The sequence below is a fragment of the Bidens hawaiensis genome, unplaced genomic scaffold, assembly GCF_021521415.1.
Source record: "Bidens hawaiensis isolate Kalapana, Puna unplaced genomic scaffold, B.hawaiensis_p1.1 tig00007954_1, whole genome shotgun sequence".
In the NCBI taxonomy this organism is placed as follows: domain Eukaryota; kingdom Viridiplantae; phylum Streptophyta; class Magnoliopsida; order Asterales; family Asteraceae; genus Bidens; species Bidens hawaiensis.
The window spans coordinates 272,362-293,632 of record NW_027491554.1 but is presented as its reverse complement, the minus strand read 5'-3'; positions in this window follow the sequence as shown (position 1 = coordinate 293,632).

The window sequence follows — 21,271 nt, the reverse complement described above, 5'->3', positions numbered from 1 at the left end:
TTCTCGTTAATTTTTCTTCTAGTATAAATCCTTAAGTGATCTTGTACTTCAGTTACTTCACATCAAACGATAACCTGCATATGCGTTGAAAATAAAGTAGTTTTGTCAACACAAGGTTGAGTGAGCAACACACCAGTTTAAGTGTACATATAGTATAAAAAATAAGTAATTGCAACAAGTCATATAAAAATAACAAATTAACCAAATGAGCAAGTATAACTGAGATGTCGAGATGCACAAAGCTATAATGACTGACGTATGATCATACTATTCTGAGCTTATGTTGGACCTCTCCGAATGCGGTTCACGTAAAGCATGTAAGCACATAAACGATTAAGGTATAAATTGTTAACACATAAGACAATAGTTGCAGTTTTATGTATAAGTATATATGAAAAGTATATTTACGCATATGTCCTCACAACGTGAGAAAACGATTAAAAAGAAGGGGAAATTGATACTCACCTCGAAGACGAACAAAAGATGATTACGAAAATGAGAAGGTGGGAAAAGTCACACGCGAAAGTTAGAGCCTAAGAGAAAACGAGTAACGGATATGCTTAAGCAAGGATTCGTCATCAACACTAGTTAAACAATAGAGTGTGTGTGTGTGTGTGTGTATATATATATAGCAATTATCTTGATTTATGAAAACATAATTTGATACATATTAATTTTATGAATATGTATATATATAATTTCTTTATTCAATATCAAAACATTAATATTTAAGTTATAAAATATTTTATTTGTTTTATATATATATATATATATATATATATATAATAAACAAAACTTTCTTATTGCCACATGTCATCACCATATTAATTCTTATAAAATTTTCCCTCTTCTCTCTCATATTAAATACATTTCTTTATTATTAATAATTTGTATTTTAAATTTTCATTCCTCTCTCATATTAAATACATTTTTTTACTTTTTAATCATTCAAACTCTTAAAAGACAAATTAACTATTGAAGTATTCTCGGTGTTTATGTTAATTCAAACGACTGGTTTTTTAACCGGTTAAAGTATCAAACATGGTTCAAGTCAAAACAATTTATTATTAGAATGGGTTTCGATCTACGGGTTGGTTTAAAAAAGTAGCCATTTACAACATTTTTTTAATTTGCCATTTAATCAACCCGTCATTTATGTTAAGTTCATCATCTTAAAAATTCACAAAAATATTAACACATACTACATGTTTTGGTTTTTCATGCGGTAAAGACAACTTCTTACATTTGGAATACAAATGTTAAACGTTAGAACACTGTTAATCAGACGATGAATTGACTTTGTATATCCTTATATTCTTCATATGGTATCTATCAGACATCATTTGATATGTTACAAGAAAGTATTAGTTTCTTGACTTTTTAAATGACCTCAAAATATAGGGTTATTAAGTCATAGGTTAGTTCTAAAAGCTGATGATGAATTGATGTTGATTAAAATATTAACTAGAAAATTAGTCTATGCAATGAAATTAAGCTACATGTGAAAATACAATATGATAACCGTTCTATAGAAGCCGAAATCATATCCGGAAATAATATTGGAAATCACAATTTTATTTATTTATTTTTTAAATCCTACACCTTTAGATAAAAGTACTAATTTTAAAGAATGAAATTTTCACTTAATTTTTGTTTGGAATGAAGATTAACAAAAGCGAAGGCCAATCATTGTAGAATGTTGGTTTGTTTTTTAGACAATTTGCTTTAACTCATGATCAGTTAGTTGTTGCATTATATAGAGTTAAAATCAGAAACAATGTGAAACTACTAACTTTTGAAAAAACAAGTAAATTTACATATAAAACTACACATATTGTGTATCAAGAAATATTTAGAGATTTATAAATTTTCTATTTTCATATTGTATAGTGTGTAAGTTATTATACCATATAATATATCTTTATATCTGTTGAACATATTTTTTTGTATGTCACATTATGTTATTGTTTAAATAAATTTATTTATTTTAACCTGTGTACTACACGGGTAGCTAACCTAGTATATATATATATATATATATATATATATATATATATAAGTTCAAGAAAGAAGTCAAGTTATTGAGAGAAGTGCAAGAAATTAATGCAACCAATAAGATTTTTTCTTTTTGTTTTTGAATTTATTTTATTTTAAAGGTAGATTAGTAAATTGTTTGAGTTTTTATTTTTGTAAAGTAATCCATAATATGGTAACTTAGCAATTCACGTGTTTTTTTTCTTTTAATTGTTTGCAAGTAATCCTAATTCTGTATCCACAATTTCAAACTCTTTTCCACACCTTCTTTCACTTTCACGGCCGCCTCTTCCTAATTACAAAATCAACTGATTTTTTTTTGAACATATAATCAAATTATTACATGAAAAAAAGATAAATCGATTCAATAATAAATCTAAATTGAACCTAAGCTGATTAAACTTTAGATTTATGAATAAACCATTGCTAACAAATTAATATCAACCAGGGTATCAAGTTTTCTAAACAATCACTATCTAACTATTTTCTAACCAATAAATAAACAATTGATGCTTCACAAATTATTTTAGACACCAACTCATTTGTATTTACCTACACATACTATAATCGTTCATAATATCACATACACGTATCAAACTATTAACCTACACATAATTAAATAAGTATGTTTATACCTACACAACCTTTAGAATTAAACCTACACGAACCTTAGAAAACCAAATGCACACAGATAAACATGAAATCTACCAACATTTGAATTTAAACAAACACCATTCAGACTCCCATACAATATAACATTTAAACTTACACAATACATAACTTCTATACTTTCACATTTAAGATACCCGATACCTAATAATTAATCCCATACAAAAAAAATGATATACTACACAATAATATACGAAGAAAACCAAACACTATTTTTACACAATCGATCATTACTTATGCCTTACACAACTGTTTTTGCTTATTTAAAATTATGTAGGCTTGGAACCAATTTTGTGTAGGATTTTATCAATCTATGTGTAGGATCCGTAAACATATACAAAAGACTAGAAATAATAACAACAAAAAACAAAACAAACAAAACAATAAAGTGGGCTAATGCAACTACTATGTGTAGGATACATAACTCGATACAAATGCCACACAAATTATTCCTACAATTCCTACACATCATACCTAAACGTGAATTGAACACACTAACCTACCATAATCTATGTAAATTGAAAAGTTTTATAATAAAAATATACAAGAAAATTAGATTACGAGTCAACAATATCCCAAAATTATCACTAATTTAGACAACACAATAAACCCTAACTTTTTTTTCCCAATTCAAAAAATTTAAGAATCTATTATTCAGTAGGTAATTAACTCAAAAGTGGCTATTATATTCAATTTGTTAATTATAAAACAAACAAAAAAAAGGCAAAAAAGAAAATTGTAACCTTGTCAATGAACGACCTTCACAAATACCAAATATAACACTTGCTTTAATTATACACTAGATAATAAATCTTCAACAAATTAGTGAAGAATGTGTCAATCAACTTACAAATGGATAAATACCAAACTACCCTTTTAGTATAAAAATCCATCAAACCAATCAGACTTAATTACAATATTGCCATTTTGAATATATACCATTGATCAAGCAACATCAAGGGTCAAGATTCATTTCTCGCAATAAAATGACTTCTCTCTTGAATCATCCCCTATATATATATATATATATATAGGAATTGGATCATTTCAGAAGTTTTTTTACAGCGAGAAGTGCGAAAAGTGCGAGAAGTGAAGGTATAACTCTATTAATCCCTAATTTCACTCTCTTTCTCATGTGTAGGTGCGTTGTGTAGGTGCATATGTATGTGTGTAGGTACGTATGTTTGTATATGTGTACGTATGTTTGTATATGTGTATGTATGTTTGTATGTGTGTAGGTACATAGGTTTGAATGTGGCTCGGTACATTTATATGTTTGTAGGTTGGTTTGAATGTGTAATTAAGACATAAATACAACCAACCTACATATATTTATGTAACATCATATGAAAGGGAGTGAAATTATGGATTAATGGAGTTATACATTCACTTCTCGCTGTAATATCACTATATATATATAGGGGATGGATCTTGCGAGAAGTGATATTACAGCGAGAAGTGCGGGAAGTGAATGTATAACTCCATTAATCCATAATTTCACTCCCTTTCATATGATGTTACATACATATATGTAGGTTGGTTGTATTTATGTCTTAATTACACATTCAAACCAACCTACAAACATATAAATGTACCGAGCCACATTCAAACCTATGTACCTACACACATACAAACATACATACACATATACAAACATACGTACCTACACACATACATATGCACCTACACAACTCACCTACACATGAAAAAGAGAGTGAAATTAGGAATTAATGGAGTTACACCTTCACTTCTCACACTTCTCGCTGTAAAAAAACTTCTGAAATGATCCAATACCTATATATATATATATATGTATAACCCTTTATGTAAATATGAAAACGAGAGTTAAACGGGTATTTACAAAGCCGGTTTTATTAAATTAATTTTATTAATCTTTATTATTCTTAATATAAGTGATAAATACTTTTAAAAAAATAAAACAAATGATTTTCCAAAAAAAAAACGGGGTGTAGGGGGTCGAACCCGCGACCTCAGCCCCCAAAGCCACATGTGTTAACCAGCTGGCCCCAATGGCGACGTGCAATTTAAGTCTAGCTCGTTTAATTATAAACACACAACAGATTCTGACCACACTGATTAAGAACCCTAGAATTTCAATTTGATCAGCCCGTTTATAACTAATCAAAATAATTTTAGGGCTTATGATCAGTACAATATCGCAATCAAAACCATGTATCCAATTACCTCGAACAACTATTGGAAGTGTGTTTATTGATCTTGACAGTGGCCGGCCAAAAAGACGTATGAATGGGTATGTAAACGGCAAAACTAATGAAATTAATTATAGGGTATTGACGGCGAGGGTTAGTGGGTTGTAACTGTGTGATTAATTGATATATATTACAACTGTTTTCTTGTTCTATGGTTTAACTGATTGTCGGTTAGTTAAAGATGGAAGAACAGATCAATATTGATATTATTAACTTGATTAGAGGTGTCGGCTAGGTCGAAATTACCAAGTTTATGAGATTTACAAGATCAAATCCATCATTTAAACGAGAATTGAGGTCTAAGTTAGTGATTACTAAATTCGGGTTCAAGAAAACTAATATGGGTCGGGTTTGTAAACGGGTATCCAGTTTCTCATATGGGTTATAATAATATTTTCAGTTTGGACCCTAGGGTTTGAATATGGACACAATTGAGATAAAAATATATAATTTGGGCTCAAAGTGTAATAACAATAAAGATTTAATTATAAACAATTTAATATTAATAAAATATTCAAACTAACTCGATAAATGCAATATTTTTAATAAAAATAAACTGAATGTCGAACCGAGTAGGGTAAAAGTAAAATTTCAAAAAACCCAAGTTGTTACAGTCTACCCTACTTTAGGGAATTTCTTCCTGAAATTAAGGAATACTATAACAACACCATTAAACAAAAAATAAGTAATACAAAACTTTAGATAGTTGAAGTAACGCTCCAAATGAAAATCCGATAAGGGCACTTATATATAGGATGTACGAGCAGCGTATCCACCATGTCCTTATCATCTCCACATTTGTACCGTTATCTTAACTACTTACGGTTCTATATTATGACACACAACTATTCGGATCATGATTTCCATGCCAGGACATTGGTAATTGCATATGCATCCATAATTACTTAGATGGTCGGATGGTTCACATAACTCGTCCCTTTGTATGGGTTAGAAAACGTTTGAGTAAAACATGATTTTGAGGGAACATAAATTTTAAGGAGTTTTAGTCAGAAAATAAATGTATAAAATGATTCCAAAAGTTACGGTGGATTTTACAAATACAAGGAAATTTCCGAGACATCGCAAAAATATAAGCATTTGAAGAAAATCTCGCTTATTAACAGTTAAGGGTAATGAATGTAAGAAAATAAGATTAAAGTAGACTTCAATAAACAATCTTTTTAAACAAAAGGAACTTCATTCATAAGAGATAAATAGTCCAAATACCGAAATAATCCAAGGCATAAAGAGGCGTTACAATACGTAATTAAGAAAAAGGACAAAATAAATTAAGATAGATAAAGGAAACAGCAAAGATCTTCACGTCCGTTGAGTAGCTTAATTGGAATGTCTTGAGGCACCATGAGGAGTTGCATTCATAGGAGTAGGAGCAGTTGAGGTAGATTGGTTTTGAATAGCTTGAATGGGTTGAGCTTGCATAACAGGGGCTTGAGTAGAGTAGGCTTGGTACACTTGAGCTTGCAGACGTGGGGCTTGATATAGTTGGGTTAAGTAAGGTTGACCTTGATTGAAGGGAGCAGGTTGAAGGACAAGAGGTGGTTGGGTTTGAACTTGGTGAGCATGGGTCCAGTTGTAAGGTGTAGTCACAGCTTGGGCTTGATGGGCATGAATAAGTTGAGAGCACACATTACGAATATTATTTGGGTCTCCACAATGATAGCAAGCACATGTATTAATAGCACCGGGTTGAGCACGTGAGGTAGCTTGTGCATTAGGCGGGATACGGCAAATGTTAGCAAGGTGGCCATAAAGGTTGCATTGGGTGCATAGTCGGCAAAGGGTTTGGGCAGAGTGATGCAAGTTACACTTGGCACATAGGGCATGAGGACCAAAGTAAGTCTTCTTGTTTGGGGCAATTTGGTTTTGATTGGGGGAGGTTGGTTGTTGGGTTGGTTAACGGCGTTTGCTTTACGCTTGTTGTTGTGGTTGTTGTTGCAATGATTGTTGTTGTTGGAGGCAGGTTTGGGTTCGTTTTGGGCTTTAGTGGAGGAGTTGGTCTCAGTCTTGTCGGGAGTAGGCTTGGAGTCCCTGCGAGATAAGGTTCCATCTCGAACATGACTATCGGTGAGAGAGGCAGCTAGTTCCATCGCCTCACCAATGGTTAATGGGTCACGACACATCACGGCATCACGAAAGTTGATTGGAAGACCACGAATATACTTCTGGATACCACGAGTCTCGGGGGTTACCATATGGGGCACAATACGGCTAAGCTCGTGAAACCGGTTAGAGTAAGTGGAGTTATCCCCACCAATATGCTTAAGTTCCCAGAATTCAGCCTCCAATCTATGCAATTCGTGTTCAGAGAAAAATTCCTTCTTCATTGCCTCCGTTAGTTCTTCCCAAGGCATAGACACAACCAAATCATACCCTTGGTCGTTCCTCAGGGCATTCCACCAGATGATAACTCGACTCTCAAAATAGTTATAAACAAACTTGGTCCGTTTGGCATCCGAACATTCGCAGTGGATGAAGATGTTTTCCATTTCCTCGAACCATTGAAGCAAAGCGGTGGCATTTTCCTCACCACGGAGAGATATAGGTTTGGTGCTCAAAAAGTTAAGGAAGTCATGGTTATTAGGTGCGTTCGAGGTGGCTGAGCCGTTGGAGTTAAGGCTCTGGATCTGAGTGACAATTGTGGGCATTGCAGCGGCGAACTTTGTGATCCTAGCAGCCAAGCGGCGATCGCGTGAACCAGATGAACTTTGGTGACGACAGTGATTTTGTAGAGACGATATTCTATAGGGACCAAAAATGAGGATTTATAAGATAAATGATAAGTTAAGGAAAATATTAGAATAATAAAATGTCTAAGTATGTAGAGAAAATGTGTAAGTATGTATATAACTTATAATAACGTTGCCTTAAGAAATAAGGGGATTTGCGTCATAAGGATTAAAAGTAAAAGATTATAAGAAGAAGGGGTACATAGCGTAAATAGTTCTTAAATGATGTAGTAAATAGAATTAATATGTGATGACTACACGAGGAGCTAACGAAATATAAATTATGGATGTTGGCCTCTCGTGAGCTTTCCATGGCAATTTGAGTGGCCCAACACAACTAACGAATAAAAACAACTGAGTTGGATATCCCATGAGCGATACATGGCATTTTGATTGTCCCAACTAATTAACGAATTATCAATGCAATGTAGTTTGTCGGCCCGATGAACGTTACATGGCATTTTAACCACCAAACTAAATAACGAACTATCGAAACAAAATATGGGTAGTCGGAGTATCTTGTGAATCACCACGTTGATTATTCCAAAAAAAATACAAAAACAGGTTAAGAAAGGGAGAGTCGGGATTCCCGACTAACCACTTAAAATAACATAAACCATAATCGAAAATTTACCAAATTTAAGCCACGAATCACCGTGAATTCGGTTTTAAAAAATATTATAGGAATGCAACCACTAATGTGGTTACGGTTGACAGCTTAGGGTGTCGGTCATATGGCATTTTTGGGTCTCGCTCGGGTCCATAGGGTACTATGGTCAGGCTATCCCCCAGGTAAGGAATAACGTCTTACCTTTGGTTCTCGGAACCGTTTTGCCAAGGCCCAACTCACAGTTTCTCTCCCCCTTTCACTTATCATAGGGACATGCCACATAACCTAGCCCTAAGGTGAATGAGTGAAAACAACCGATGGGAATTCTTAAGGAATTTCCTGAAAATAAAAGCAATCTAATTTTCGAAAAGTTTTCTTTGAATGTTGAGGCATAGCCTCGGAGTTTGTGTGTGTGTGCATAACAATAAGTAATGAATAATTATCTAAGAAAGCTGTAAACAATTTAAAATTGAACACATAAAGGTAAACATATACGCACGTATAGGGCTCCTAAACATGTGTCTAAGGCAAATTTCTAATGACCTATCTTAAACCTTCGCCTCTGATACCAATCTGTCACACCCCAACCTACGGCGAAAATGCCGGTGCGTGAACTGATTGCCCACAGCTCTCAAGGTACTATTATGCAATATTATAAGTTTCAATATCTATTAAATAAATTTCAAATGAAACAGATATTCATACAAAATACAAACCAACAAAAGTGCATCAACAATCAAAATTAATAAATAATATTTGTCGTTAATTTTCTTCTAGTATAAATCCTTAAGTGATCTTGTACTTCAGTTACTTCACATCAAACGATAACCTGCATATGCGTTGAAAATAAAGTTGTTTTGTCAACACAAGGTTGAGTGAGCAACACACCAGTTTAAGTGTACATATAGTATAAAAAAATAAGTAATTGCAACAAGACATATGAAAATAATAAATTAACCAAATGAGCAAGTATAACTGAGATGTCGAGAAGCACAAAGCTATAACGACTGGCGTATGATCATACTATTATGAGATTATGTTGGACCTCTCTGAATGCGGTTCACATAAAGCGTGTAAGCACATAAACAAGTAAGGTATAAATTGTTAACACATAAGACAATAGTTGCAGTTTTGTGTATAAGTATATATGAAAAGTATAATTACGCATATGTCCCCAAAACTTGAGAAAACGAGTAAAAAGAAGGGGAATGTGATACTCACCTCAAAGACGAACAAAAGATGATTACGAAAATGAGAAGGTGGGAAAAGTCACACGCGAAAGTTAGAGCCTATGAGAAAACGAAAGTAACGGATATTCTTAAGTAAAGATTCATCATCAACACTAGTTAAACGATAGGGTATATATATATATATATATATATATATATATATATATATATATATATATAAAATTTGTTTATTCAATATCAAAACATTATTATTTAAGTTATAAAATACTTTATATGTTTATATATATATATAGATATATATATATATATATAGGGGTGGGATCTAGAGAGAACTCCTCTTAAAGAGAACTAGAGAACTAGTAGAGAATTATTTTTAACTATTTTTAAAAAAATATTTTGTGATTTTTTCTTTCCTCCTTCTAATAAGATGGTATTGTTACTAAATAAAAAAAACAAAAAACAAAACATTGTCGGTGTAGTGCATATGTGCACTAATGCCTATTGCGTATATACAATAGTTTTGTATTGCATATAATACAACAAAATTACATTATACAATACACACTATTGAATATATGCAAATACAACACTAATAATTGTATGCAATACACACTATCGCATACATGTAATACAACACTAACGCACATATGCGCTATATCGATTTTTTTTGTATATAATATAACACTATTGCACATATAAAATACAAACAATTGCATATATGCTAATCAACACTATTGCACATATAAAAATACACACTAGTGCACATATGCATTAAAAAAAAGTTGATGTATTGCATAGATGCATTACAACGAGTTTTTTTATTTTTTTTAATTTTTATATTTTTTTTGTGGTGAATAATAACAACATGTAAGAAGGATTAAAGAAAAAAAAATTAGAAAAATATTTTTCTAATTAAATTAAAAATACTTCATTATTAGTTCTCCAGTTCTCTCTCTAAAGAGGAGTTCTCTCTTGATCATTTCCCTATATATATATGTGTGTGTGTGTGTGTGTGTATGTATGTATAACCCTTTATGTAAATATGAAAACGAGAGTTAAACGGGTATTTACAAAGCCGGTTTTGTTAAATTAATTTTATTAATCATTATTATTATTAATAAAAGTGTTAAATACTTTAAAAAAAATAAAACAAAAGACTTTCCAAAATAAAAAAAAAGGGTGCAGGGGGTCAAACCCGCGACCTCTGCCCCCAAAGCCACATGTGTTAACCAGCTGGCCCCAATGGCCACGTGCAATATAAGTCTGTTTCGGTCAAAAATTAACAAAGTAATTGTGTGATCAAATTCGTATGTGAGGTAGAGTGCTTGATAAAAAATAGGATGAACAAAATGATTTGATTTCGAGGGAAAATGCCCTTGATCGTGAGGATCTCCGACATAAAAAACCCCCGAACGGTGAAAACTATCACCGTCAATTTATTAATAACAAAATGAGTGATTACAAGTGGTGGAGTTGATAATCGATCGTATACTAAGTGTTACAATGAGTGTTGGTAGCTAAGTGAAGTGTGTGTTCTAAATGATCATATCAACTCGTTTAAATAAACTAAAGAGTACAACTGAAATTCAGAGAAATCCGGAATAAACCCTAGACTAAGTCTCCCATGATCCGTTGCTGCCCACGTTTGAGTTGACGAAGCCTCATTAATAGCCGTTGTAAACCCACGTTCTTATTATCACATTAAACACATGGTCTTATCTGCAAAACAAACAAAACAATAAAGGACAATTGGATTAGCAAAGTGTAATCCTCAGAATACTCGCACCGGCCGGATAGGTTGAAACTCTTAAATCATGATCAATCCCGAGGATAAAAAATCTGCTCCCAACAATTGCCCCCAAATTTTACAATTATTGCATGACAGCTGTAAAAATTTTAAAATTTAAAGTTGAAAATATCTCCGCGACTTGAAAGGGTGGCACACGAATTGAGGAAAACCTATAACCGTCCTTTTAGGTTATAATTAACCCATCCCTAAATCTCTAAATCACCATACTCTCTTCATTGCTTGATAACCAGGTCAGTTTCTCTCTCCCTCATCCTTTTAATTTTCTGAAGCTTTTTATTTAATTCGAATAACAATGAGAAAAAGTACCCTCGATCGCTCAACCCTTACTCCTTCGTAGCCTCTGAATATTTCATCGATCAGGGTCACATCCCTGCTACTGATGAGGATCAGTGTCTCTTTAACGATCTCGACATCAGATTTCTAAAATAATTCTGGCTTGCTACCCGCTAAAGCCGTCGTCAGACCATATGACCCCAAAGCCAAAGCTGATTTCTCGTCCGAGATGTGGGTTTGATTTTTCTATTATCCTTTTTCAATCGGTCTCTCGTATCCATTTTCCCCACTCATTAAGGAATCATTCGATATTACCGGCTTCTCTTACTCCCAAGTTATGCCAATGGTGTGGAGAGTCTTATCTACAATAGATCGTCTAAATAGAACCCATGAACTGTCCATAGGTATCCCTGAGATAGCCGCAACCTATAACCTTCGCACACACGGATCTTACCGTTATTGCCTCCAATCGAAAACAGCCGCCTCTACATGGTTCCCAAAGTGTCTGCTAGCGATCACGAATGGAAGAAGAAATTCTTCTTTGTACGCCGTGACTTGATCCCCGATGGAGTAAACTTGCCTGTTGAATGGGTTCATAAGGGTAGGAAATCCTTAGGATAGAATTTCTTTCTAAAAACAGTTTGTGTTAATATATCTTCTCTTTTGCAGTTGTTTTTGATGATTTGGTGCGGTATAGAAAAGATACGAATCGAAGACTTAAAGCTTTTTTCAAAATCCCGGCACAAGAAAGGGAATTTAGATTTGAAGGAGAAATAGGCGATACCAGCACAACTGCCGCGAGGTCTTCTGAAAGTATGTCTTCTGGTAAGTATCCTGGGTATTTCATAGAACCCTTAGGATTTCGCTTTCTTTGAAAATAACTTGATAACTTGTTGCACAGAAATGCCGAAATCAAAATCTTCCTTCAGCCTGATTGACCTGGACGACCTCATTGAGGGCAGAACTGCGGTAAAGCATGAGCATTCCGAGACTCTCCCTAAAACCGAGGATTCCAACTACTCGCCAAAAGAGTGCTGCCCAGAAGAAAAGGAAGGCTACCACCTCAGCTGAGACTGAACCTTTCGCTGATATGAGCAATGCTGAAGCCGGAGAGAAATTACAAGCTCTAGCAAGTCTTCTTGGAATAGTAAGTATCCTTATTTATCCTGAGAATAATATTCTGCAGAAAATTTATGTTAACCTGAGGATAATAGGGAATTGAAAATTACCACCAAAGGCTCCAAGATGCTGAATTGGCTCTGAGAGAGACTGAGGGCAAGATTGCAGATCTTCAACATGCAGCAGACACAAGGATCAAGCTTCACAAAAAGAAGGAAAAAGAGATTGTAGATCTTAAAGATTCATTCGATTTGGAGAAAGCCGAGCTTGTTGAATATGCCAAGAAGTCTGTTGCTACAAGTATCCTGGAGTCAATGCTCAAGATGTCAGAGTAGGTGCAAGCAAAGGGCTACGTGATGGATTTCTGGAATTCCGCAGCTTGGGCAAAGAAGCTGAAGATGTTGAGGGATGAGAAGGTTGAAGAAGTCGAGGCTGCAGGCACTTCTGAGGTGATGAAGGAGACAGGTGCTAGTGAGGTGGCGGAAGTAGAAAAGAAGGAGGGTGTTCAGGGTGACGATGACAAGTTTTGAGCCTGGTTTTCAGGTTGTTTGATGTGTTTCCGGTGGTTGTTTGTTTGAACAATTTCTATTTTGGTTATGTAAGAACAATTTAATATGCTTAGGATAATGGTTTGGGTGGAGGGATCTTGGTTCAGGACGAAGCCCAAACTATCTTTTATTTCACGTATTGAACAATCAGATGATTCAGGTGGATGGGCTCTGTTTTGAGTGAAATCTGAATTATCTTATCCTGCACTTTAATGTTAGTATAACAACTTTTTATGACTTATCTTGGTATTTTATCCCTGTTTCTGTTGTTAAATCTTAAAAAATGGTTTCATTAGGAATGAAATTCTTTAATAATAGTTTAGGTTTAATTCAATAAACCAACACCAAGTCATAAAATTCATCTTATAAATAAGACAAGTAATATGAAATATAGAATATTCACAAATAGGAAATCATACTAGAATCATATAGCAACTAACTATGATAATGTCTAGACCATTTCATCCTTGTAATAAGATTGTTTTCAGGATGTTCCTTCGATTCTAGGGTTATACTGATAAGCCTGCAATGTTAACATTATACTGAAAATAAATTCAGAAATTCTGGCGACAAGGCCCAAATAAACTAGCGACAAGGCCTAAATAAACTGGCGACAAGACCCTTAGAAGAGGTGAAAACCCCTTAAACCTTAGGAATAAATAAACTGGCGACAAGGCCCTTAGAAGAGGTGAAAACCCCTTAAACCTTTGGAGTAAATAAACTTGCGACAAGGCCCTTAGAAGAGGTGAAAACCCCTTAAACCTTAGGAATGGTACATCTACCATAAACTTGAGATTCAAACCAATAGCTAAGGATAACAAGGTAGCAAGTCACTATATTTCATGTGCTGGCCCCGCCTCTCGAACTATGGCTGAATAAACGTGTGCTACAGGCGATCTTAAGAAGAGGTGAAAACCCCTTAAACCTTAGAAGGCATTAAATAATACCTAAACTGGCGACAAGGCCTGAATAAACTGGCGACAAGGCCTTAATAAACTGGCGACAAGGCCCAAATAAACTTCATTTAACGTGGGAATACCACATATCTTCAGGCTACAAAACAGTCAAATCTAGGTGAGGGGTGGGTGTTAGCCTTGCTAACACCCCTCCGATGCCTAAATCAGTATCATGATAAAAGAATAATAATATTCAAAATTAATAAAAATATAAATTCGAGTACATACCTTCGTTGTTTAATATCAATGTTAAATTTCTTAGGATAGCAATTATCCTTGGGATAGCAGTCTTACATAAATATTTTTTGAGGTGGATAGCGTTCCAAGCCCTTGGTAACAAGTCACCATCCAAAGTAGACAATCTGTATGCCCCCTTTCCTGCTTCTGACTCAATCAAGTAAGGACCTTCCCACTTTGGTGCAAGCTTTCCATCCGCAGGATTTGTAGTATTCTGAAAAGCTTTTTGGAGAACTAAATCCTCTTCTTGAAATCTACGAACCATGATATTCTTGTTGTAGGACTTTGCTATCTTCTGCTGATAAGATGCCATTCTGATCTTTGCTAAATCCCTGGGTTCTTCTACTGCATCCAGATCTTTAAGTAGACTTTGAGTATTATCTTCGAGATTCTGATGACTGACTCTAGCTGTAGGGATAACCATATCTGTAGGGATGACTGCTTCAGCTCCGAATACTAATGAGAAAGGAATCTGACCAGTAGCATTCTTTGAAGTGGTTCTATCTGCACAAAGAACAAAAGGCAGTTCCTTGGTCCACTTTCCTTTCTTAGACCCCAACTTTTTCTTCAGGTTATTGATAATGATTTTGTTGCTTGATTCGGCCTGACCATTAGCCTGAGGATGAACAGGCGTTGAAGTGATCATCTTGATTCCCCAACTGGCACAGAAGTTAGTTGTTCTCTTGCCAATGAATTGTGAGCCATTGTCACACACTATCTCTGTTAGGATTCCAAATCTTGTCAGGATATTGCGCTTGATGAATGAGATAACCTCTTTCTTTCTGACTTGATCAAAGGCTTCTGCTTCAATCCACTTTGAGAAATAATCAGTCATAGCCAGCATAAAGACTTTTCCTTCTGGAGCTCTGGGTAGCTTTCTAACAATATCCATTCCCCACTTCATGAAAGGCCAAGGAGATATAACAGGATACAGGGGTTCTGCTGACTGGTGCAAAATGTTGCTCTGTCTTTGGCATGCATCACATTTATGAGAATAATTCATAACATCTCTCTTCATCGTTGGCCAAAAGTATCATATCCTCAGGATTTTGGAGAATAGTCCTATGCCCCAAGTATGATTCCCACAATCTCCTTCATGGATATCCTGAAGAACTTCTTGAGCTTCCGCCTTCTCCAAGTACCTAAGATATGGTCCAGCAAGAGATTTCCTATACAATATATCATTCATTATAGTATATGGGACTACCTTTGTGCGTAAAGCTCTTGGGTTTTCATCCTTGGGGATAACTCCATCCTGAATATATTTCCTAATCGGGATAATCCAAGAATTTTCATTATCCTCAGGATTCCTGACTCCCATATCTTCATCATCGTCTGATATTTCATTGACACCTTGCTCTCCTATTGCTGGGCTCAGGATATGTATGATAGGAATCTTGACACCTTCCGGTATCCTAAAGGATGAAGCTAAATATGCTTGAGCATCTGCTTCAACATTCTCTTCTCTAGGTACCTGTGAAATATCAAACATTTTGAAACACTTTGCTAGTTTTTTACTAGCTCTAAATATTTCGTTAGTTTTTCTCCTCTAACATCATATGAACCATTAAAATGATTAGTTAATAATAATGAATCAACATGTACTTGAATAAACCTCATTTTCATGTCGATTGTTAATTGTAATCCTGCTATCAAAGCTTCATATTCTGCCTCATTATTTGTGGCTTAAAATCCGCAGGATATGGATTGAGGTATAATGTCCCCCTGTGGCGATTTCAGCAGGATCCCGAGACCTGTTTCTCTAACATTTGAAGCAGCATCAGTGGTATAGAGTCCACTTATCTTTGGTTTCTTCAAGTTACCGGACTTCCAAGTCTGCCTCTTCTTTAAGTTCCCCGGTGAAATCAGCCACAAAGTCTGCAAATGTCTGGGATTTGATGGCAGTCCTAGGTTCATATGCTACATCATATGCACTCATCTTCACATCCCATTTTTCCATCCTACTTGACATTTCTGGTTTTCTCAAAACAGACTTAATAGGGTAATTAGTTTTAACACATATAGGGTGAGTTTCAAAATAATGTCTAAGTTTAGTAGATGCCATAATAAGTGCTAAAATTAATTTCTCAAGATAAAAATACCTAGTTTCAGCAGCCAAAAGACTTTTACTTACATAATAGATGGGATGTTGTTGACCTTCGAGATCCTTGGCTAAAACTGCACTTACAGCATTATTTGATACAGCTTGATATAGAGATAGAGGTTCACCTTCCTCGGGTTTTACCAGTAGAGGAGCAGAAGAAAAGATAAGCTTTTAAGGATATTAAAGATTCCTCATGCTTACTGGTCCATTCGAACTTCTTGTTTTTCCTCAGGATATCATAAAATTCTTTGCACTTTTCTGAGGATTTGGATATGAATCTGTTGAGCGCTGCTATCCTCCCAGTTAGCCTTTGAACATCCTTGACTGATGATGGGGATTTCAGATCCAGGATAGCTTGTATCTGCTCTCGACTCGCCTCTATCCCCCTTTTGGTGACCATGTATCCCAAGAATTTGCCAGCCTTCACTCCGAAATGGCACTTTGAAGGATTCAGCTTCATGTTATATTTGTCGAGGATATCAAATGCGGTCTTGAGATCCTGGAGATGATCCTCAGCTTTCTTGGACTTCACCACCATATCATCAACATAAACTTCCATCGTGTCCCCCAGTTGCTCTTTGAACATCATGTTAACTAACCTCTGATAGGTTGCACCTGCATTTCTAAGTCCAAAGGGCATAGCAATATAACAATAAATACCTGTGGGAGTCATGAAGGCTGTATCCTCTTGATCTGAAGGTTACATTTGGATTTGCTGAAATCCTGAGGATGCGTCCATAAATGTCAGCATTTCGTGGCCGGCTGTAGCGTCTACCATTGAATCTATGTGTGGTAGAGGGAATGGATCCTTAGGGCAGGCCTTATTCAAGTCTGTGAAATCTACACAAACTATCCATTTGCCATTATTTTTCTATGCAACCACCACATTTGTTAACCATTGGGGATATTGAACTTCCCTAATCATATTTTCTTTCAAGAGTCTTTCAACTTCTTCTTGGATGATTATGTTTCTCTTAGGTGCAAATTTTATTCTCTTTTGATGGATTGGCCTGAAAGAATTATCAATTCCAAGTTTATGTGTTATAATATCTTTGGAAATACCTGTCATATCTTCATGTTTCCATGCAAATGTTGACAGTCTTGACTTGAGGAAATTGAGCAGCTTTGACTCGATATCCTCAGGAATTCTTGTTCCTATCAGCACTTTGACTTCAGGATCCTCGGGATAAGGAAGTACTTCTTTAATTTCTTTTTCCCTGGCCTCCATTACGTCTCGTGATGGCTTCTGTAATTGCTACGCCTGCTGGGATTTGGCAGTACACTTCATAGAAGAGGTGTAGCAATTCTTTGCATCTTGTTAATCACTGATGATTTTGATAACTCCCCACGAACTTGGGAGTTTCACATTGGTGATAAGTGGAGGGGACTGCTTCCATGTCGCATATCCAGGGCTTGCCTAATATAATATTGCAACAAGACAAACAGTCAATAACACAAAAGTTTTGCATTTTGTTTTCCACTTCAACATATACTGGGAGCTTGATATTCCCAATAGTGTTCTTAGTCTCTCCACAGAATCCAACCAAAACTGAGGAGCTGGGGATAATCTCATCTTCAGGAATATTCATGTTTTTCAGCACATCCACTTGAATAATGTTGACAGAGCTTCCACCATCAATGAGGATCCTACGCATATAGTGGTTAGCCACATATAATGTTATTACCAAACTATCATGGTGAGGATCCTGAATATTGATTCTATCGCTTTCATCAAAGGATATGGTCTTTGATTGAGTGAGAACGGATGTCTTTGTTGGTCTATCAACCACTTCTAGCTTCCTTTGATCGGCATTTCTTTTCGCAGGAGTCGCCTTCTCAGGAACTTTTTCAGGATTTTGTTCTTTTCCCTTCTTCCGGCCAAGTAGCTCTTTCAAGTGGCCCTTGCTGAGAAGATAGCTAATCTCCTTTCTGAGTGCAATGCAATCATCGGTTAAGTGCCCAAAATCTTCATGGAAGGCACATCATTTTGACTTGTCTTTCCAGGTTCCTTGTGTCTCCGTCTTCTTTGGGCACCTGACTTTTTCACCTAAGTCCTGCATGGCACACATTAATCCACCAACATCAACAGAAAAACAATATTCAGAGATCTTAGGATATTCTTCATTATCTTCATCATCTACTGCATTAATACTGGGGTTATCCGGCTTATACTAATTCTTTGATCGATACGATTTTCTCGAGGATTCGGCTTTCCTGTTCGTCTGATCATATTTTGGGATATCGATCTTTTTAAAGTTTTTCTTATCGTCCTCTAGCCTGATAAACCTCAGAGCTCTGCTTCTTGCTTCATCTAACGACCTGCATGGAGTCATAAAAAGATCATCGTAGAAAGATGAGTCTTTCTCTAACCCAACTTAAGAGCTTCCATTGCCGAAGCAGGATTTAGATTTGGAATATCCAGCGACTCCATTTTAAACCTGGTAATAAAATCTCTCAAGGATTCCCCAGGATTCTGGGTAACCCTATAAAGATCACCTGTAATCTTCTCAAACATTCTACTGCAAGAAAACTGGTTATTGAACAAGTTAACTAAATGAGAAAAGGAGGTGATGGTGTTAGGAGGAATACTCAGTAGCCATTTCATGGCTGCTCCAGTCAAGGTAGACCCAAATCCCTTGCAAAGACATGCTTCCTTGATTTCCATAGGGATTGGGTTGATCTCAATACGCTCTCTATATTGTGCAACATGTTCCTCAGGATCCGTTGAACCATCTTACAATTTCATATTTGGGGTTTGAAACCGTTTTGGGATCTGTACGTCACCAATTGATGGCACAAATCGGGATATTCTATGACTATCAGTGGGAACTTCAGCTATGGGACGGATTACACCAGGAACATTCGAAATAATGTCCTTAAGCTTCTGTAATTCCTGGGCTAAACTTGAACTTATGCCTGCATCCTGCAAAAATCCTTGATTAGCATTAAAGGGAATTTTATTGAAAGTGCTACCCTGATTAATATTCTGAAGAACAGTCTGGGTGTTGTAGCTTGCATTCCCAAACATAGTATTTACCGGAGTAGCAAATTGAGTGGTCAAAGTGTTAGCCTGCATCGGGATAAAGTCTCCCTGGTGCACCTCAGAGGATCTTGCAAACTGCTGAGTCTGAGAAAATGGTTGCTGAGGATTGGAGAACCCTGATGGAGGTACTCCTGAGAATCCTGCCTGTTGCTGAAATACTGATGATACCGCCTGCTGATAAGGACCTAAGGATCGTGTCTGATAGAACAATCCTGAGGATCTATAATGTTGAAACGATCCTGGGGATCCTCCCTGCTGCGACAATCCTGAGGATCCTGCATGTTGAAACGGCCCAGCAGAAGATGCATGCAAGTACCCCTGGGATCCAGATGAGTGCAATCCTGCAGACCCTGAGTGCTGGAAAAATGAGGATCCAGAGTTGTATGCCATGGTCGACTCCGGATGCACCAATCCTTAGGATCCTGGAGGAGTGAAATCCAGAGATCTCGGGATTAGTGGTGTGAATTCTTCCACCGGCTTCTTGGCTTTCCAGATATCTTCCAGTTCCTTCACGAGCATCTGGTTGGTCTTGTTCTGGCGATCCATCTGTTCATGTAACTGTCTATACATAGACATAAGGTCGTTGTTAGATACCATGATGGGATCCTGGGGAGACGGTCTTGATCCTGATAACACGGGAGTAGCAGGTTTCTTCTGAGTGTTGTCAGGTTTCTTCGGGATACCACCAGCAGGAGGAGGAGGCATAGGAGGCCTCACAGAGGAACCTGAAGCTGCAGCAAAAGAGGAAACATTCTTCGGTTGGGAAGACATGTTGTGGATGTTGAAAGTAGGGTTTAATTTGAGGGTTAATAATGATTAAAGCACCGTTTGCCCCACGGTGGGCGCCAAATTGTTTCGGTCAAAAATTTACAAAGTAATTTTGTGATCAAATTCATATGTGAGGTAGAGTGCTTGATCAAAAATAGGATGAACACAATGATTTGATTTCGAGGGAAAAAGCCCTTGATCATGAGGATCTCCGGCACAAAAAACCCCCAGACGGTGAAAACTATCACCATCAATTTATTGATAATAAAAAGAGCGATTACAAGTGGTGGAGCTGATAATCGATCGTATGCTAAGTGTTACAATGAGTGTTAATAGCTAAGTACGTGAAGTGTGTGTTCTAAATGATCATATCAGCTCGTTTAAATAAACTAAAGAGTACAACTGAAATTCCGAGAAACATGGAATAAACCCTAGACTAAGTCTCCCATGATCTGTTGCTGCCCACGTTTGAGTTGAAGAAGCCTCATTAATAGCCATTGTAAACCCACGTTCTTATTAGCAGATTAAACACGTGGTCTTATCTGCAAAACAAACAAAACAATAAAGGACAATTGGATTAGCAAAGTGTAATCCTCAGAATACTCGCACCGACAAGATAGGTTGAAATCCTTAAGTCATGATCAATCCCGAGGATAAAAATCTGCTCCCAACAAAGTCTAACTCATTTAATTATAAAAAAACAACAGATTCTGACCACACTGATTAAGAACCCTAGAATTTCAATTTGATCAACCCGTTTATAATTAATCAAAACAATCTTAGGGCTTATGATCAGTACAATATCGCGATCAAAGCCATGTATTCAATTACCTCGAACAACGATTGGAAGTGTGTGTTTTGATCTTGACAGTGGCCAGCCAAAAAGACGTATGAATGGGTATGTAAACGGCAAAACTAATGAAATTAATTAT